General features: G+C 36.8%; 1 long non-coding RNA gene across 1 annotated transcript in view; it reads left to right on the top strand.

The window, feature by feature from the left end:
- The first annotated feature begins 3,357 nt into the window (after nucleotides 1-3,357).
- LOC126069697 (uncharacterized) overlaps nucleotides 3,358-22,495 on the top strand; it is a 46,348-nt gene continuing 27,210 nt past the window's right edge. Inside the window, exons 1-2 of the long non-coding RNA XR_007516011.1 lie at nucleotides 3,358-3,635; nucleotides 20,538-20,643. This is a non-coding gene — a long non-coding RNA (uncharacterized LOC126069697). The remainder of the gene's footprint in view (nucleotides 3,636-20,537; nucleotides 20,644-22,495) is intronic.

Consider the following 22,495-nt stretch of genomic DNA (forward strand, 5'->3'; position numbering starts at 1 on the left):
ATGAATACTAAAAAAAAAAAAAAGGTGTTTTAAAAGGCCTGGCTAAGCATTGAAAGAAGCATTGCGCTCACCACAGAACCAATCTGCAAAGACTAGACGATTTTTTTTCTTTTATTGCCTCCAGGCATTTAAGAAAACTCTGTCAAAACACTAACTGACCACTAAGCTAATAGAACACAGACTTCAGTGTCCACTCATTACATGGAATACAGACTTTAGAAAAATAGTTTAGAAAAGACAATAAAGAAACAACAACAACCCAAAACAAGCATCAAGAAGAAACTCTGGGGACAGGGAGAATCTCAATTCCAGAATCTGAGTTTCAGAGTCGCCAATTATCATATTAAAAAATTTTCAGATTTCAATAAGAAATTATAGGGCATACAAAGAAACAAGAAAGTACAGCCCATTCACTGGGGGGAGAGGAGAAATTAATAGAAAATTGTCCCTAAGGAATCTAGGCATTGAACTTACTGGACAAATACTTGAAATAAACTTTCTTAAATATGCTTAAGGAGCTAAAAGAAACCATGAAAAAGAACTAGAGGTCCAGGGGAATGGTGTCTTGCCAGATAGAAAATATCAATTAAAAAAAATAGAAATCACAAAAAGGAATCAAATAGAAATTCTGGAGCTGAAAATTTTGCTAATTGAAATGAAAAATTCACTAAATTAATAGTCAGCCAACTTGAAGCTAAGTCTATGGAGATTATCCAGTCTGAGAAGCAGAAAGAAAAGAAGCATGTGGAACAAAATCAAGCACACTAATATACACATAATGAGAATACCAGAAGGAGAGGAGAGAAAAAAAGAAGCAGCAAGAATGTTCAAAAAATAATAGCTCAAAAAGTTACAAATTTTATGAAAGACATGAATCTACACATTCTAGAAGCTGAATGAACTCCAAGTAGTATAAACTCAAAGAAATCCACATGAGACACATGGTCAAATTGTCAAAAGCCAAACAAAGAGAGCATCTTAAAAGTTGTGACAGAATCAAGTCATCACATACAGGGAATCCACAATAGGGTTAATAAATACTTTCCCTTCAGAAACCATGAAGACCAGAAGGCAATGAGAGGATACTTCAAAGTGCTGAAAGAAAAAAAAAAAAAAAACTGTCAACCAAGAAATCTATACCCAGCAAAACAAAAAGGAGAAAATAAGACATTTCCATATAAACAAAGCAGAGGGAGCTCATGACTAGTAAACTTGCCCTACAAAAAAAACAAAAAAATGCTAAAGGGAGTTCTTTAGGCTGAAATGAAAGGACACTAGACAACAACTCAAAACCACGCAAAGAAATAAAGAACAATGGTAAAGCTAGCTACGTAAAAAAAAAAAAAAAAAAAGTGGGTAAATGTAATTCATTTTTGTTTATTTCATTTTTGGTTTCTGATTCCTCTTTTTTTCCTAAATGATTTAAAAGACAAATGCATAAAACAATAATTATAAATAATGTTAATAGTTACATAATATATAAAGATGTAATTTTTGACAATAACAACATAAGGGGGGATGGAACTTTAAGGGAGCAGAGTTTTGTATACTATTGAAACTAAGCTAGTATTAAGTCAAATGTGATTGCTATAAAGTTAAAAATATTAGTTGTAATCTCTAAGGTAATCACTAAGAAACAAAAAATACACATAAAAAAATGAAAAGGGAATAAAAAGGGCACAATAGAAAAAATAATCACAAAAGAAGGCAGTAATGGAGAAATTAAGGAATAAAAACTGGATGACATACATAAAACGAATACCAAAATTACAAGAGTAAATCCTTCCTTATCAACAGTTACTTTAAATGAAAATGGATCAAACACTCCAATTAAAAGCAGAGACTAGTAGAATTAGATTTTTTTTAATGATCCAACTGTATGCTGTCTACAACTGACTCACTTTATATGGAGGCTCACTTTAGATCCAGGTTAAAAGTGAAAAGGTGCAAAAAAAATATTCTACACAAATAGTACCAAAAGAGAGCTGATATCAATATTAGACAAAACAGTCATTAAGTCAAAACTGTTATAAGAGACAAAGGATGTTGCATAATGAAAAAAGGGACAATTCATCAAGAAGATATAACAGTTATAAATATATGCACATAACAACACAACTCCAAAATATTCCAAGCAAACGTTGACAGAATTGAAAAGGACAAATAGACAGTTCTATAATAATTGGAGATTGCAATACCCCACTTTCAATAATAAACATAACAACTAGACAGAAGACCAATAAGTAAATAAATGATTCTACCAACACTATGAACCAACTAGACCTAATAGACAAATATGTAACACTCCACCAAAGAAAAGAATACACATTTTTCACATGTGCACATGGAACATTCTCCATTATAGATCATATTTTAGACCATAAAACAAGTCTCAATAGATTTAAAAAGATTGAACTCATGGAAAGGCTCTTCTCCAATCATAGTGGATTAAAGCTAGAAACCAATAAAAAGGAAAACAGGAAAATTTGCAAACATGTGGATGTTAAACAACACATTCTCAAATAACCAAGGGTTCAAAGAAGAAATTAGAAAACACTTTGAGACAAATGAAAATGAAAACACAACATACCAAAATTAGTAAGATACAGCGAAAGCAGTGTTCAGAGGGAAATTTATAGTTGTAAAGGCCTATATTAGAAATGAAGAAAGATTCCAAATCAATAACCTAACTTCGCCCCTGATTCCTTGGCTCTGACAGGAAGACTAGAGAAGAACGAAAGGGCTTCAGAAGAGCCTGCAAACGTAGTTTGGACCCTTGTTCAACCTTTTCTGGGGGGTAATGCTTTCCAAGGAGCTCCCTGAGTCCAACTTAGCAACTCGGGGTGGGGGTGGGGGAGTTCATGTGGCTCAGAAGTAGAGGTGTGGCCCTATCCTGGTTACTGACCCAAGACATAGACACGGAGCTCAGGGAGTCAGCTTAGTCCACCACCCCAGCTCTTCCCAAGGCAACTTGTTGAAGGTCCATCATAGAGATGACGTCCAGGGTTTAAGGAGACATTTAAGTGCTTGAAGCACATAAACATCGCGCTGGGGCAGGGAGCCAAGGAACTAACACTTCCTTTCTGCTACTCGCACCATCCCCCGACTCTAGGAGCTCAGATTCTGAAAAGTAACTCCACAGAAAACTACAGTTTCTGCAAAGTCAAGGAAAGTGGACAAAAAGACGACTCTCCAAAAGTAGGTGGCCAGGTTAGTTGATCCGTGCACGCCCGGGGCCTGTGACCCCGATGAGGCAACAGCGCGGGGGATGCGAGCCACAATCACTCTTGTTTTTTTCCTCTCACTTTTATTACTTTCTTGCTCCTCCCCTCCCCGTCCTTGGGCTCGGAACAGCTGCTGCTGTAGCTCCTAACTTTGTGCCTTTCTTCCGTTCTCAACGACTGTTGGTGTGCTTGGACACACAGGCGGGCGGCCCCGCCAAGGGGTGTGAGTAGTCTCGAAGAGGACTTCTGAGCGGGGAAGGGACAGGCGCAATGCGGTGACAGGATGGAACTCGCTGAGTAGACACTGGGAGGAGGGGATGGGGCGGCGGCTGCCAGGCCCGGGACTGAGTTTGCTTGTTGCTGGGATGCTAATGGATAGGGTTACAAGGCTGCTGCGGCTGACTCAAAGAGGTGAGAGGATATTTTTGGAGAGAAGAGTTTCCGAGTTGGGGGAAGGGCAGGGAGCGACCAACAGCTCCTTTTACCTCTGTAGCTTCTTTAAGATAGGGACTATATAAAAGGTGCGCTCTCTCGCCAGCCATGGGGTGACGCTCCCAGTGCAGCGCCTAAGAGGCTCAAACCACGTAGGTCCTGCTTGCTGCCGTTTTTCTTCACTTAGCTTCACTTCTTCAGTATATTTTTTGGTGACTGCTTTTCCAGCCCCGTCTTTTATCTTTCTTAATCCCGGACGGGTCACCGTTGCCCAGTCTCTTTTCCTATTCCGAACGCACTGTCCCGACTGATAAATATTTGGAACGTGAACTGATTTTTGAGAGTCATCTTTGTGGCCAATTTGTACGTTCCTTGACTTTGCAGCAACAGTAGTTTTCTTTGCAGTTGTTTGTCAGAATCTGAAGCTCCTATGGTAGACGGACGGTTTGCAGGGAAGTCTAGTTTATTTCTGTCCAGCGCCGAACTTAATCTTGTCTTCCCCACTCCCCGCACCCCCATAGAAATTGGTAAGTGAACCAGATGTTTATTTATTGAAGGGAGAAATTTAGATTCCTTGCTGAGCATTGCCCAGAACTTGGCATCTTTTATTTAACCATCTAAGGGATCAGTATTTGTGTGGCTTAGGGTTGAGAGGTTGATTTGTTCAGAAATCATTGTTTTTATGTTTTGTTTTGATCTTTGCATTGCACCTTGAGGTACCCGTTATCATTTCTACGAATCGTTGACTTTTCCAAAGCTAAACAGAAAACTAAACTGGTAATGAATGCCCTTGCTTTTTCTACCTGTACTGCTACTACTACTACTTCTTATTCTTATTTTAAGACTTACTTGTGTGGGCACCTTGTGAAATCCTTTGACTCAAATTGTCTGGGTCTCTCTCCATGTTATGTTTGCATGTTTTTTCTTTCCCAAATTTGTCCTTAAATAATCCAGCCCTTGACAATGGGACAAATTAATTATTTTCTAGGAGTATCGCTGATGCCAAATACATTTAAGAAATTAGTAATTATTTTATCAGTATTCTGACAAATATCCAAAGGAATTAAGGGCCTTAAATGTTAATTCATAAATTACAACACCTTACAGGAAGAAATCGAGCCTTTCCTCCCCCCAGTTTCATGCCACACCCCTCCCCACTCCTTCACATATGTCCCTCCTTTGAATGAGACATGCCTCTCTTTCTTAGAAGATTGAAAGCATAATGAATATAAGTGAAACCTGATTCTTAATGTAATATCGGTGTCATAAAGAGCGAGTGTGACAAAAATGCCAAAGAGCTTTATGGTTTATTTTTGTAAGTAAACACCACAATTTTAAATTATGCTTTGTTACTTTAAAAATTTTTTTTACAAGAATAGAAAATTAAACTAATTCTTGGAAACTTTTGCTCGACCTAAAAAACCAAACCCGTTGCCGTCCAGTTGATTCTGACTCTTAGAGACCCTACAGGGCAGAGTAGAACTGCCCCATAGGGTTTTCAAGGAGTGCCTGGTGGATTTGAAGTGCTGACCTTTTGGTTAGCAGCTGTAGCTCTTAACCACTAAGCCACCAGGTTTTTTTAAAATTTTACTGTTAATTTTAATACAATAGAGGTTTTATGTCTATTTTATGTGTTGGGTTTTGTTTGTTTTGCTGTGTTTTAGATTTAGAGTTTAGAACAATCACTAATATTTTCATTTCTAAGTGAAAATTAAATTTTTCACAAACTTTTATTTTTTTAATTACACTAATTAGTGAATTAAATACCTTAAAAGAAAAAATGGGTAAGTTTAAATTTATCAAATATTTTTACTTGGTTTATTTGTTGACTTTTTTTCCCTAAAAGTAAGTAGGCAAATTCTTCTTTCTGCTTACATTTTTTAACAAAAGTAATTCACTCATGCTAAAATTTAAATTTTTGAAATGACTGAACTATATAATTTGTACTTAAAATAATCTATTTCTGTCACTTTTTTATGTTCAGGATAATTTGATTTGTAATGGTGATTTGAGGACATTAACTTAGTAGCTTTTCTAAAACTGAAGAGTAAATGACATTTAAAATAAACTTTTTAATGTTAACATCTTATTTCTCTTTCAAAGAAATGCTACACCATTCAACGCAGAAAATTAAGCAGTTTTTGGAGATTAAAAGAATTTTAAATTGTCGGGATTATGTGACACCAGCATAAGGAATGTACAGATATATTAATCTGATATAATAGTTTTTCATGAAAATGTATCGTTGATCTCAAAGGGCAAAGGACCACGGTTTTCAAATAGAGACTCAAGAGTCCGTCTAAGAATGATAGTACATGCAACATATGATCCCGCAGACCTTTGCCAGAACTAAACATAATTTCTTAATTATGACCGTTTGTAGTTCAGGCTTTTATTGGGGACTTAATTTTGTTTTGTTTTGTTTTAATTAGTAATTTAAGTATTTATTTATGGAGAAAATTTTGAGTTAGAAATGTCATACTAGGTTAGCCTGATGACCATCCATTCCTGTAGTCCATGTTTTGCAGTGACGCCAAAGGACATTTTATGAAGAGCATAACTGCCTTCTATGACATCAGCCTCAGAAGGTTAGATACACATCTCACACATCCTCAGCTTCCCTTAATAATTTATCATAAAGTGATCATCTCAAAATTCTCTCTAGTGACTTCTCAAATATTTTTATATACACTATATACTTTTTTCCCACAAATTCTGTATGTAGTCTCAACTAGGAGCACTACTTGGGTGATGTAGCCTCATAGGTCTGCTTTTCATTTGTCTTTGAAATCATTTCTTCAGGCTTCAAATGGAGGAGGGGTCTTGGTTCTAGTAATTCAGTATTTGTTGTATAGGTACAAATTTGTCCTAGATTTATCCTCTCATTGCCTCCATTTATGAAATAACTTACACTTTAATTTTAAAAGTGAAATAGAGTCATTTAAGAATACTTGGAAAACAGAGAAAATTTATTTTTTAATGTAAATCACCTATAATCCCACAAAACCAGAGATGTTGTTGTGTGCCCTTGAGTCAATTCTGACTCATAGTGACTCTATATGATAGAGTAGAACTGCCCCCACAGGGTTTTCTAGGCTGTAATCTTTATGAGAACAGATCACCAGATCTTTTCTCCCATTTATGGGCTGGTGGGTTCGAACTGCCAGCTTTTCAGTTAGCAACCAAGTGCTTAATGATGACTTTGCCAGGAGCACTGGTAAGATTCTAGTGTATTTCCTTCCAATCTTTTCTCTCTGCATATATGTAGATATGGGCATATGCATACTATATATATAGTTTTACATTCAGTTATTTTTATCCAACAGTGAATCTTGTGTATTTTCCCATGTCTTCGGAATTTATTAAGCTCCAGTGGTATTCATTCCTTCTCATACTTTGTTTTTCTGTACTAAAATTTTAACTTTTAAAATCATTAAGTATATTTGCTTTATTATGATTTGGGATCATTTTTGTATCTCAAATAATGTCTTGTTTCTCTGCATATTTCACTGAAGTGCAATATAGTCTGCTAAAAAGTTGTTTCTCTGTTGGTTTAACATTGACTGATTTATGGAAGTCCTCCAAAAATATTTAAATTCTAAATTTAGAAAAATTATACCCAATATCTTTTAAAATGTATTCCATGACAAAATGATCAACCAGAATTCCTTTTACAGTTTTAACTTTGAAATTTTGTTTTCATTCTTAAAAAGTAATAGTTGTCTATTAAATCTATGTTTTTTAAAAAAAAATCTATTCTTTATAATTGCACGTAGAAAATTGAGAACACTTTCGATTGTGTGAATTTTTTACATTTTATTCTCCACAAAGTATATTAAAATCCTTTCTAATTGAAAATTATATGCTGATAATTGAGGGGGAAAATGAACTTAAATTAAAGGTAGATGAAGAAATGGTGGCTAGAGACATGGGAATCCTTAAACTTCTGGGCAGGCAGGTGGATGGAATTTATTGGCCATATCTAATTTCACTTCTAAACCTAACACATTGCTTTAGATTTATTACCAGCACTACTCTTTATTAATGAACTATGATAAGATTTTTTTCTCTCCTTATTAATTATGCAAAAGTTGGAAGACAAAAGAAGCAAGAGGTCAAGGGAAAAAAACCTTGCCTGTGGTAGAATTAATTAATTAAAATAAAAATAGATACTGATATTAGGCTGGAGAGGTGTGGGCAAGGTAGGAGTCAGAACTCAGAAAAATACCTACACTGAATTGTCTTATTAAATTTATTTCTAAATGTGCTTCCTGAAAAGAAAAACTTACCTTTGAGGTCAAGAACATGTATCTTTCTTTTGTATCCCACACAACACCAATCACAAGCCAATTACATAATAGGTAATTATGTGATTATAATATAAAGAGATGATAAAATGCCAACTTGATAAGTATATTGAGGCTTAAATGAGTTAACTCTTGTAGAATGACTAGAACAGTCCTTGGCACATAGTAAGAGAGTAAGACATATTAGCTATACCATCATCATCACCATCATTAGCTTTTTTTTTTTATTAAACCTCTTGCAGTACTCTGGTAAGTCACTTATGAAAAAAAATAAACACACCTCCACGTGAGTTTAAAAAGATGATGAAATTTGACTGGCCAGTCCAATTAAAATTTGCCGTAGATGTAGACTCTGGCCTTTGCCTCAAAATTAAACTTGTCTTTCAAAAGAGGGGTTGGGGTTGGGATGGAAGGAACTCTGCTTATGTCATCTGATGTTAACTGACCTCTTTGTGCCCCCTTCTTTAGTGAAAATGTAAAAATTTTCTATCATTCCCAAGGTTGCATCCCTCACAGTCCATTTCTGTGATTTTGATACAATCCTTCTATTCATGATAAATTTTACTTGGAATGTACTTCTAATAAACAAAACCAAGCCCGCTGCCGTCGAGTCGATTCTGACTCATAGCGACCCTATAGGACAGAGTAGAACTGCCCCATAATGTTTCCAAGGAGTGTCTGATAGATTCGAACTACCGACCTGTTGGTTAGCAGCCGTAGTTCTTAACCACTATGCACCCAGGGTTTCTATACTTCTAATTTTTTTTTAATAGATAATACAATAGTAGATGACTTTAGCTTTTGCTTTAAATAAAATACATTTTTTCTGGAATAAAACAACAACCAAAAAAAAAAAAAAAAGCCCAAACCCGTTGCCATCGAATCAATACCAACTCATAGCAACCCTATTGGACAGAGTAGAACTGCCCCATAGGGTTTCCAAGACTGTAATCTTTAAGGAACCTGACTGCTACATCTCTCTTATGTGGAGCGGCTGATGAATTCGAACTGCCACCCTTTTTGTTAGCAGCTGAACTTTCAATCACTTCACTACCAGGGCTCCTTTTCTGAAATAAGTCACCTATAAATAAAAAATTCATAATAAATATACTGAATGGTTTTGATCTAATTTTATCTCTAAAGTGGAAATTTTTCATTTTTAACTTTGAAACTTACTCATCTGTTAAATCTTAGGAACCAGTAAATCAATGATCTTAGAGACAAAGATTTCTTTAGATATTGTTATGTTGTTGTTAGGTGCCGTTGAGTCGGTTACAACTCATAGTAACCATATGTACAACACAATGTAACACTGCCCAGTCCTATGCTATCCTTACAATCCTTGCTATGTTTGAGCCACTGCAGCATCCATCTCCTTGACTGTCTTTCTCTTTTTTGCTGACCCTCTAATTTACCAAGCATGATGTCCTTCTCCAGGGACTGGTCCCTCCTGATAACATGTCCGAAGTACATGAAACAAAGGCTCAACATCCTCGCTTCTAAGGAGCATTCTGGCTTTTAAGACAGATTTGTTCGTTCTTCTGGCAGTCCATGGTGTATTCGAGATTCTTCGCCAACACCATAATTCAAAGGCGCCAATTCTTCTTCGGTCTTCCTTATTCATTGTCCAACATATATTAAGGTATTGCCCTTATTCATTAGTATTAAACTGTATTATTTAAAGTGTCCTCCATTCCTTAAAAATTGCGTATTTTATTTTCAACACTTTGTAATTGGGACTCTTTTTAAATGATTGCCTACTAGAGTAAAAGATTTGAGTCATTGAACACTAATGACCGAAGACCAGATGAGTTGTGGAATGACAACAAGGACACCATACGTGAAGAACTGAAGAGACCATTAAAAAGACAGGAAAGGAAGAAAAGACCAAAATGGATGTCAGAAGAGACTCTGAAACTCACTCTTGAACTTCAAGTAGCTAAAGCAAACTGAAGAAATGATGAAGCAAAAGAGCTGAACAGAAAATTTCAAAGGGTACCTTGAGAAGACAGAAGTAAAGTATTATAATGACACGTGCAAAGGCTCAGAGTTAGAAAACCAAAAGGAAAGAACACGCTCAGCATTTCTCAAGCTGAACTGAAGAAAAAATTCAAGCCTCAAGTTGCAATAGTAAAGGATTCTATTGGCAAAATACTAAATGACACAGGAATCATCAAAAGAAGATGGCAAGAATACACAGAGTCACTGTACTAAAAAGAATTGGTTGACATTCAATCATTTCAGGAGGTAGCATATGATCAAGAATGACTGGTATGAAGGAAGAAGTCCAAGCTGCACTGAAGGCACTGGCGAAAAACAAGGCTCCAGGAATTGACCAAATATCAACTGAGATGTTTCAACAAACAGATGTAGTGCTAGAAGTGCACATTCGTCTATGGCAAGAAATGTGGAAGACAGCTAACCTGGCCAAACGACTGGAAGAGATCCATATTTGTGCCCATTCCAAAGAAAGGTGATCCAACAGAATGCAGTAATTATTGAGCAATTTTATTAATATCACACACAAATAAAATTTTGCTGAAGATCATTCAAAAATGATTGCAGCAGTAGATGGACAGAGAACTGCCAGAAATTCAAGATGGATTCGGAAGAGGACTTGGAACAAGGGATATCATTGTTGATGTCAGATGGATCTTGACTGAAAGCAAAGAATACCAGAATGATGTTTACCTGTGTTTTATTGACTACACAAAGGCATTCAACTATGTGGATCATAACAAATTATGAATAATATAGCAAAGAATGAGAATTCCAGAACATTTAATTGTGCTCATGAGGAACCTGTACATAGTCCACAAGGCAGTCATTCAAACAGAACAAGAGGATACTGCGTGGTTTAAAATCAGGGAAGGTATGCATTGGGGTTGTATTTTTTCATAATACTTATTCACTCTGTATGCTGAGCAAATAATCTGAGAAGTTGGGCTATGCGAAGAAAAATGTGGCATCAGGATTGGTAGAAGACTCATTAACAATCTGCAATATGCAGATGACACAACCTTGCTTGCTAAAAGGGAAGAGGACTTGAAGCACGTACTGATTAAGATAAAAAAAAAAAAACTACAGCCTTCAGTATGGTTCACATGTCAACTTAAAGAAAACAAAAATTCTCACAATTGGACCAATAAGCAACAACATGATAAATGAAGAAAAGATTGAAGTTGTCAAGGATTTCATTTTACTTGGATCCACAATCAAAGCCTATGGAAGCAACAGTCAAGAAATCAAATGACACGTTACATTGGGCAAATCTGCTCCAATTAAGACCTTTTTAAAGTGTTAAAAGGAAAGATGTCAGTTTGACAAGTAAGGTGCTTCTGACCCAAACCATGGTATTTTCAATAGCCTCATATGCATGCGAAAGCTGGACGATGAATAAGGAAGACCGAAGAAGAATTGATGCCTTTGAATTATGGCGCTGGCGAAGAATATTGAATATAATACCGTGGACTGCCAGAAGAACGAACAAATCTGCCTCGGAAAAAGTGCAGCCAGATTGCACCTTAGAAACAAAGATAGCCAGCGTTTGTCTCATGTACTTTGGACATGTTATCAGAAGGGATCAGTCCCTAGAGAAGGGCATCATACTTGGTAAATTAGAGGGTCAGCAAAAAAAGAGGAAGACTGTCGACAAGACGGATGCGACAATGGCTCAAGCATAGCAAGGATTGTGAGCATGTCGCAGGACTGGGCAGTGTTTTGTTCTGTTGTAGGTATGCTGTGAGTCGGAACTGACTCGAGGGCACGTAACAACAACTAATAGAGTAAGGCATTTTCAGATAAAAGTTTCATCATTTACTCAACATTTCTTAAGTGCCTACTATGTGCTAAGCAATGGAGAATATAAACATAAATTTTAAAAAAACCCATTCTGTTGAGTCGATTCTGACTCATAGCAACCCAATAGCGACCCAACAGGACAGAGTAGAACTACCCCATACAATTTCCAAGGAGCACCTGGTGGATTCAGACTGCTGACCTTTTGGTTAGCAGCTGTAGCTCTTGACCACTGCGCCACCAGGGTTTCCTAAAAAAATTTCCTGAATAAACATAAATAAAACTTGCCTAATAAAGGGCAAAGAGTCCCTCGGTGGCACAACAGTTAAACACTGGGCTACTAACTGAAAGGTTGGCAGTTTGAATCCACCTAGATGAACTTCGGAAAAAGGACCTGGCTATCTGCTTCTGAAAGATCGCAGCCATTGAAAACTCTGTGGAGCAGTTTTACTCTGACACAGTATAGGTTGCCAGAGTTGAAATCGACTAACTGGCAGCTGGTCGTAATAAAGGGCAAAACAGGTATTTGACCTCAAGTCTTTTGATTCACTACAAAACAGTGCAATTTTACGTTCTTTGAGATAAAACTAAAATAATGGTAGTAAGAGTGTATGCTTTCTTTCACTAAGATTCAGTTTGCCTTATCAACTACTTACATAATTATATTAATTTTAAAGGAATACAGAATATACTTACTTTTATCAAGTTAGAAGTTAAATTTAAACTGTAGTTATATGGTAGAGTATATTCTAGAAGCGGTTTTTCAAAATATTTTTTTCCATTTTTAGGAATTATTTATGACTTTGGAATTAGACTTTTAAAAGGCTTTGAACAAGTGGCTACTGTAGGGAAGTTTATTTGAAGAATGTTACGTGGGGGCGAGTGGAGACACAATAGCTATGAAACGAAACTACATGCCCTGGATTGAAATACACAATTTATGAAGCTGTGGGGGAAACTCTGAGCCTAGATCTGGAAAATAAGCATTGCTTCTTAATCAAGTAAGATATTTAAGAGGCATTTTTCCATTTTTTAAAAAGTTTGAAAATAGTGTCTGAGGTTCACACATTCCTTTCAAAATGCATACACATGTCATAGTATAAAATGTACTTAAATGAGGTTCTAAAGAGTTTTATTTCTATTGTAGCAATACACAATTAGATATAGTCTATTTTGAAACAATTTAAATGTATCTATTTGCTTACTGTAAGATAAATTTTCAATATTTACATCTGACCAATAATTGAATTAAATAAACTGTATAAAAATTCACAAAGCATTTTGTATTAAATGTGTATAGTCACAAAATTTAGCTTAGGCATTATGCAGTGAGGCACAAAACTCCTTTATTGCAACCTGCAGGAGGGTGTCAGCACTTTTTAACTGCAGCAATCTCTCCATTTATGAAAGTGTGAGGGTATGTCTTAGCCTGGGTTCTCTAGAGGAGCAAAACCAGTGATGTGTACATAAATACATGCCGAAATTTACTTCAAGGAAATGGCTCATGCAATTGTGGAGGCTGGCAAGTCCCAAATCCATGGGTCACGTGACAGGTCGAAGACCTCTGCTGGCTCATGGCACGGGGTTGAGGGGGTTGTCAAATGCAAATCTGCGGGTCAGACAGCAGGCCAGAGATTTCTGCACGTTTATGACCCAAGAACCGGAGCAGAGATCAGGCGACTAGGAGATTGCAGTGTCAAGAAAGAAAGCGAGGTTTGCCACTTATATACTGGAAGCAGGCTGCATCCCCAAGAAACACCCCTTTCAATTGACGGAAGGTCATTACATAGTGTCTGCCAAACCACTGAAAACCATTGCCTAGTCAAGTTGACACATAACTTTAACCATCACAGGGTGTTTAGCTTAAAATCAAAACTATAGAACTTTTAAGAATGAATTTATAAGACTTTTTGTTTCTAAGTAAGCTAATATTTTTTTATGGGTTCTATAATTCCCTGTTTCAACCTGAGTTAATGTTTTTTTACAATTCCTTGTTTCAACCTGAGTTAATGTTTTTGTTCATATGCAGATACTTTATTAAGGTGAATTTTTTAGTATTTATTTTTTATTGTGATAGAAAATGTATCAGCATAAAATTTGCCGTTTTAACCATTTTTAGGTGTACAATTCAATGACATTACGTGTTGTGCAACCATCACCACTATTTCCAAAACTTTTCATCACCCCAAAGAGAAACTCAGTGCCCATTGAGCAATAACTCCCAATTCTTCCCTCCCTCCAGCCCATACCCGTTGTCATCAAGTCAATTCTGACTCATAGTGACCCTATAGACAAAGTAGAACTGCCCAGTATTGTTTCCTAGGAGCTGTGGATTTGAACTACAGCCCTTTTGGTTAGCAACTGAGCTCTTAATCACTGCGCCACCAAGGCTCCATACAGCCCATAAAAAAAAAAACACTAATCTACTTTGGTCTCTATGCATTTGCCTATTCTAGATATTTAATGTAAGTGGGATCATATATTTCTCCTTTTGTGTCTGACTTATTTCACTATGCAAAATGTTTTTAAGATTCATCCATGTTGTAGCATGTATAATAATGTCATTTCGCTTTATGACTGAATAATATTCCACTGTATGTATAGATCACATTTTTTTTTAAATCTGTCATCTGTTAATGGTCATTTGGGTTGTTTCCACCTTTTGGCTATTGTGAATAATGTTACAATGAACATTGGCTTACAATTACCTGTTTGAGTCCCTGATTTCAATTCTTTTGTGTATATATCTAGCAGTGGAGTTGCTGTTTCATATGGTAATTCTGTTTAACACTCTTCCCAGACCCACTGCACACCCAAACTGTTTTACACAGCTGCTGCACCATTTTACATTCCCACCAGCAATGTACAAGGTTTCCAATTTCTCTACATCCTCACCGGCACCTGTCATTTTCCATTTTTCTGGTGTTAGCCATCCTGGTAGGTGTGAAGTGGCATTTTATTGTGGTTTTGATTTCCGTTTCCCTAATGACTAATGACATTGAGCATCTATTCATATGTTTATTGGCTATTTGTATATCTTCTTTGGAGAAACATCTATTCAAGTCTTTAGCCCATTTTTAATTGGGTTGTTTGCCTTTTAGTTGTTGAGCTGCAGGTATTCTTTATATATTCTGGATATAAAACCCTTATCAGACACATGTTTTCCAAATTTCTCACATTCTCAAGTTGTCTCTTCATTTTCTTGATAAAGTCTTTTGATGCACAAAATTTTTAATATCAAAAACCAATTCATCTGTTTTTTTTTCTTTTGTTGCTCCTTCTTTTGGTGTCCTATCTAAGAATCCATTGCCGAAAACAAGGTCCTGAAGGATTACCCCTACATTTTCTTCTAAGATTTTTATACTTTTAGCTATTATATTTAGGTCATTGATCCATTTTGAGTTAATTTTGGTACATGACATGCCTTAGTTTTCTAGTGCTGCTGTAACTGAAATATCACAAGCGGGTGGCTTTAAAGAACAGAAATTTATTTTCTCACAGTTCAGGAGATGTGTAGTCCAAATTCAGAGTGTGGCTCTAGCGGGAGTTCCTTTTTTGTCTATTTCAGCTTCTAGTAGCTGGCAATCCTTGGAGTTTCTGGGTGTGTAGATTCATCTGCCTCCGTCATCATCAGATAGTGTCTGTCTTCTCCTTGTATCTGTGTCTGATCTGCTTTTTTAATAACTCAAGTGATTATGTTTAGGACATATGGCCTCATTAACATAACAAAGAAAACCCTATTTCCAAAGAGGATTGCATCCAGATATAGGTGTCTATAGGACTGCAACACATATTTGGGAAGAACACAATTCAACCCATAACATTCCACCCTTTGGCCTCCAAAAATTAATGGCCTTCCCACATGCAAAATATATTCACCCCATTCCAGCACCCCGAAAAGTCTTAGCCCATTCCGGCATCAATTCTAAGTCCAAAATCTTATCTTATGACTCATCTAAATCAAGTATGAGGGAGACTCTGGATGTGTTCCATCTTGGGGCAAAATTCCTTTTCATTTGTGGACGCGTGAAATCTAGAATGCAAGTTATCTGCTTCCAAAGTACAATGGTGGAATAGACACAAGGTAAAATAAATAAATAAAAATTTTTTTTTAAGACATTCCCATTCCAAATGGAGAAATTGGAGAGAAAGAAGGGGTCACAGGTACTAAGGAAGTCCAAAACCCAGCAGAGTAAATTCCATTAGCTCTCAAGGCTTGAAAATGATCCTCTGTTCTCTAGGATCCTCTGTACCGTGGCTCTCCCTTTTAGCCATGGTCTTTGAATTCTGGGTGGAGCCCTCTTAGCTCTGGGTGTCATCCTTGCCTTCCAGGCCCACTGGGATGTCAACCCTGCTCCTTCAGCTTTGGACAGCCCCATTCTCCTGATCCACCTGAGTGATACCCCACCCTCTCAGTCCTGGGTGGCTCCATTCTCCTGGTCCACTGACTTGGCAGCCCCACTCACTCAACTTTGAGCTGTGACCCCATTCTCTTGGCTCACCTGAATGGCAGCCCCACCTTCCAGAACCAAGGTGGTGGTGACTGGACTCTATGAAACTTAGGAGACGTTGGATCCGCCCCTTGAAACCAAAGCATCCCTGCCCCATGCCCTGTGCTTCCTTAACAGTTCTGCTGATCTCTGAACTGCTCTTGGGATCGTGCCTTCCTTTTCTTGGAGGACAACAGGTGTTTGAAAACAGCCAGTTACCTGCCTATAAAATTCCAGTATTCAGACAACTTCCCTTCGTTTCTTCCTTTCTCTATTCCTTTCAATCTAAGCTGGCATGATTTCTCCTGTGGTGGTTAATTAGATCCATCAGTCAGAGGTTTAATCTCTTTAGCAAAAGATGTGGAGCCACACCCTTGGTGAAATTTCCAGGACATATTTCCTTATTTGTACAACAAAATTTTCCAAAACTAGTGGCACAGTTCATTTTTGGGTCTATCTATTTCCTCCCACATTTTACTATAAGCGACAAAGAGAAACCACGTTGACCCTTCAAGATTTCACTTAGAAATCTCCTCAGCTAAATATCCAAGTTCATCACTTATAAGTTCTACTTTCCACAAAATATTTTAACATAATTCAGACAAGTTCTTTGTCACTTGATAAAAAAAATAGCCCTTCCTCCAGTGTCCAATCATGTGTTCATCATTTCCTTTTAAAGCATCACAAGAAATACATTTAACATCCACATTTCTAGCAACATTTTGTTCATGGTGATAGAAGCTTTCCTCACAGCTCTCAATTCTTTCTGAGCCCTCATAAGAATCACACTCAATGTTCGTAATTCTACCAGTAGTATCTTTAAAGCAGTCTAAACTCCTACTATCAAGCAAATCAAAATTCCTCCAGCCTCATCCATTACCTAATTCTGAAACCACTTCCACATTTTAGGTATTTGTTACAGTAGCACTCTCACTTCTCAGTACCAAATTCTTCTTAGTTTCCTGGTTTTTCTAGTTTCCTAGTGCTGCTATAACAGAAATGCCACAAGTGGGTAGCTTTAAAGAACAGAAATTTATTTTCTCACAGTTCAGTAGGCATGAAATCTGAATTTAGAGTGTGGTTCTAGGGGGAGGTCCTTTTTTGTCTTTTTCAGCTTCTAGTAGCCATCCTTGGAGTTCCTGGGCTCATAGATTCATCTGCCCTTGTCATCATTAAAGAGTGCCTGTCATCCCCCTGTGTCTAATCTGCTCTTTTTATAACTCAGAAGTAATTAGGTTTAGGACTCACCCTACACTGATACAGCCTCATTAACATAATGAAGAAAACCCTATTTTCAAATAGAATTATATCCATAGGTATAGGTGTCAGGACTCCAACACGTATTTTTTTTTGGGGGGGGGGACACAATTTAGTCCATAACATGGTATGAGGTAGGGTCCAACTTCATCCTTGTCCATATAGAAATACAGTTGTTCTAACACCATTTGTTGAAGAAATTATTATTTCTCCATTGAATGGACTTGTGATCGTTGTTGAAAATCAAATGGCCATAGATTTATGGTTTTATTTCTAGAAGAATATATTTTGTTTTACTTGAAATGCCACTCAATATTTTGTGCTTTTCTTCACATGGCATTTTGTTTCTTTCGACCTGTTTAATGTTAAAGCATTACATTTGTAGGCCAACTATAGTGCAAAGTAGCTGGGGAATAATGGTAAATTTGTGGGGAGAATAGAATAGCAGAATGGAGGCTTCTATAGGATTTTATCAAGGGATTTCAAGATTTATCAGATTTCAAGAGGCTAAAAAACTGCATATTAAACCTGCATTGAGAAAGGTACTTCACCCCCGTAAGACTGAAAATAGACTGTGTTGAGGGAGAGGTATTTAATGAAGTAACCCTAGAAATTCTCTGCAACACTGAAAAAACAAACCCTTGATAACCAAGCCTTTGTCAAGCTGTACTTTATTATGTAGTTATGTTACTTCATATGCTGGATGAAAGCTGCACTTAAAGCAGATGTTTAATTAGAGTCTACAGAAGAATAGTATAATAGTATAGTTATAATTATGCCTGTTATAATATTGACATATCTATAAAAGTTACATTCTACAATTTCTGCACTTTGAGTATTCAATATTTTATTCTACAAACTAAAAAGGATAAATGTATATTCACGAAAAATAATTGTGATGCCATTCCTATTCTTGAATTTTGCTTGTTTTTTATAAACAATTGGTCGTAGCATTTTTAAGAAATTGAAAATTTAAGCGTGAATTTAACATTTAATTTTAAAATGATAAAAGTAATAACAAAAAAACATAAGGGGAAAAATAAGAAGTTCTTTAAGCGGTAAAAAGAAATCTGACTCCTTTAATGACACCACTTAACCTGTAAAACTGGAATACTAAAAATAATCCCTCTAAATGGGGCATTTAATACTATATAATTTTTTTTTTAATGTTGACTTGGAAACCCTGGTGGCCTAGTGGTTAAGAGCTATGGCTCCTAACCCAAAAGTCGGCAGTTCGAATCCACCAGGCGCTCCTTGGAAACTCTATGGGGCAGTTCTACTCAGTCCTATAGGGTCACTATGAGTCAAGATCGACTCAACAGCAACCGGTTTGGGTTTTTTTTTTTTTGGTTTTAATGTTTACTTGTTAAAGGTGAATTTTTAAACATATTTATATTTAGAGAGCCTAACACTAATTAATTTTAGTTTCAAAACAATTAAAACTTCCTTTTCAGTTCTTACTAAAGGGTTGTTATCTCAGCGTGTCTATCTTGAATCTGTTGAGGTGTGGATGTCACCCTAAATTGAATGAGTGGTTAAATTAACTCTAGATCTAAGTTGATACATAGCTACAGAAAAGATAGATGTGAAGCAGTAAACCCTATAACTTGACACACCATTCGCTCCAGTGATTGGAAGTTCTGATAAAAACAAACAAGTTAAGGAATAGGAAGGGATAGATATAGAAATAGTTCATTTCTCAAGTCTCTATTTTTAAATGTCATTGTGGGTTGGTTATGCTTTAAATCTTGACCAACCGAGTCATTAGAATGAGCTAAAGAGCAATGGCTTTTGCCCTGAATTAAACAAATTTGGTGGTGTGGTAAAAGTTTCAAATTAGTCGAAGGTGCTTGTCCCTATTGAGTAGATATTAAAAAAAAATTAAGTTGGTAATTATTTCCTATATCCCCAACCTAAGAGAACATACGAATTTTCCTGCTACGTACACTCCATATCTCTTTATGAATCTCCAACAGTTTTCTTAAAAAAAAAAAAAACCCTAGCATAAGCTAGTTTATGGAAGGCTGCCATCACAAGTAAGAAGTCTCCAAAGGCTACATCAAAAAACTTGATAAGGCAATGATGTAAGTAGTGACTAGTGTTATGACATAGTGAACATTCTTTTGCATCAATGTTACCAAGGAGTTACAGCACCTCAACAGTACACTTCATTTGGAGGACATGCTTAGCAACAAGAGGTTACCCTTGAGAATTCTCTTACTCCACCTTCATAAGAACTAGATTTTTCTTTTTGATTTGTGTCCAAGTTTTTCTGGAATAAAGGATCTGGACTACTATAGCATATTTTGTTACTTGGTGCCATATACACACAAAATATTTGAATCTGAAAAGTATTTTAAGTTTTAAGGTTTGGTTTTGAAGCTTTGGGTTATGTTTAAGATATTTGGTTTTAATAGCTAAGAGAGTTAAGGTAAATATATGTCCCTATCATTTTAAAGTAGCCCTGGTGGCGCAATGGTTAAGAGCTTGGCTGCTAGCCAAAAGGTCGGCAGTTCGAATCCACCAGCCACTTCTTGGAAACCCTATGGGGCAGTTCTGCTCTGTCCTACAGGGTTGCTAAGAATCAGAATCAACTCAATGGCAACAGGTTTTTCATTTTAAAAGGGATCTAGTTAATTCTTACAATTATCTAAGCAATATGAACATTTGTCAGTTTACATCATAGATTGAAAAATAATTGTTTGATCTTGAACTGAGTTGATCAAATTACCAATGAATTGTTTAACTAGACCATTCTTCACAGTATCTGTGAAATGGATCTATCTTTATAAGTCTTCATATAAATCAAAAGCGTGCAATCAAGTCAAAACTCTTGACTCCAAATTTTATACTCTTTCATTTATGAAGATTAACAATTATTATGAAGGGTTTCCTCAAAACAATTTCAGATAAATATTTCTGGAGAGAAAAATTATTTAAGATGGTTTTTCTTAGAAGTATTTTGTAAGGCGCAAATTATGACTTTGACTTCATTTGATTAATCTACGATTTCACTTTTTTTTTTTTAGAAACATCACTTATTGTGAAAGCCAGCCTTTTCAGACATGACTGAAAATAGGCTTGCATCTACTCTTACTGAAATATCTCCTATACCTCCAACTTCCCATGCATCAGGTAAGTGTAGTTTTGCATTTTTTTTTTCTTTTTTCATTAGAATAGCTGGTCAAAATGTTTTTGAATCCAGTATTAGTTTTTATTTAGATATAGTGTATCACTTAGTTTGGAAGTTTTTAGTCTTTTTACCAACATCACTGTCATCTCCTTTGTGGGCCTTTTAAAATTGCTTAAGAGACATTTACCACTAACTTATATCCTCCTTTTAGGTTGATTTAATTGTTTTTTCAGCCTTTCTTGTTTGTCTCAAAAGTTCTGAAGTTATGTCTTAAAGTTATACTACCTACAGTGTCTTCTGGTGTATGGTTAAAAAATATGACTCTAATACAAACTGGAGTTCCTTCATACTCATTCATAGCTGTGAGTGTAACTTTCTAGTATTTACAAGTACAGTTTTGAGCAGCAATGGCTTCTACTTATAAGACTGGTCTCCGGAAAGAAAGAGAAGGTGTAGTTCAGATTAAGCATTTGCTCCTACTTTAAATTAGTCTGTTCAAGTCTTATTTACATATGTAACGCAAAAGTTTCGCTAACTTTTCTTCTCCACAGTGGTTTGTTTTTTTGCTTTTTTTAAAGAGCAGAGATTGTACTCTAGCTTAAAATTTTGTTTGATGAGCAAAGTCAACATGGCGCTATAGACGGAAGCACCACGCCATCCCTCCACAGCAAAGACCTGAAAAACTAAGTAAAACAGAGACAGATGTCAATCCTGGAACCCTAAGCATCAAATGAAGAGATAAAGAACTCAATCAGGCACCAAATGATATAAGAAACTGACAGAGAACAGGGAGCAAGGAGAGATACAGAATGGAGGTCCCCTACCAGCTAATGTGGCACCAATTCACCATCTTGGACTCCTCAGCCATGGAGAACAGTGGACAGGGAGGATGGGAAGACAGCTTCAAGGAGGTCCCAGTAGGAGACAGAGCACCTGGTAACCAGCGATACCGTTTTCCCATCCCCACCCTTCTTCCCCCGTTCAGCCTCCACCGCTTTCTGGTGGGCCATGGTCACTCAGCCAAGGATGCGCTGGATCCTTGCCACTTGGATTCACCCCACCCACATCAGCCCACTCATTCAGTGCCATTTTTTGTTGCTGTTTTTATTGTTTTTGACTTCTTTTGATTTATTCTGTCTGTCACCTCCTTATGTTCCATCCTCCCGAACACCTGGCTTCATGTACCATCTCCGCTCCTTCTTGACAGGCTGTGAAGCACTGCTGGGCTGGAGAACCAATTCCCCAGTCCTGGTCGCCACACCAGTGGAATCCCAGAAGGCAGTTTTTTTCTTCTTCTCCATTTCTTAGTTTCTCATCTCTCTCTACATTCCTTCTTTTCCTGTCTCCTGAATACCTGGCACTGTGTGCCATCTCTGACCCTTCTAGATGGGCTGTGCAGTGCCAGTCAGCTTAGGAGCCACTTTCCTTGTCCCAGACACCAAGCCAGTGGGCTCCATTGAGGATTTTTTTTATTCTTTTCTCAATTTCTTGTCTCTTTTCTACCATCCTTCCCTTCTTTTCTCCTGAACACCTGGTGCCGTGTGCCATCTCTGCTCCTAGACAGGCTATGCACTGCCACACAGCTGGGGAGCCACTTCCCCAGTCTGCACCACCACACCAGTGGGCTCCCTTAGGACATTTTTTTAATTTCTTTTTATTTTTTTCTTGGTTTCTTGTCTCTCTCTACCTTCCTTCCTTTCTTTCCTCCCAACCACCCAGCATTTTTTCTCTCGTTTTCTTGTCTCTCTCTACATTCTTTCCATTCCCTTCTCCCAACCACTTAGCCATGTGTGCTTTTTTTTCCTTTTATTAATTTTATCTAATTTCATATCTTTTGCTCCTTTCCTTGCTTCC

Source organism: Elephas maximus, chromosome X (assembly GCF_024166365.1).
Source record: "Elephas maximus indicus isolate mEleMax1 chromosome X, mEleMax1 primary haplotype, whole genome shotgun sequence".
NCBI classification, from domain to species: domain Eukaryota; kingdom Metazoa; phylum Chordata; class Mammalia; order Proboscidea; family Elephantidae; genus Elephas; species Elephas maximus.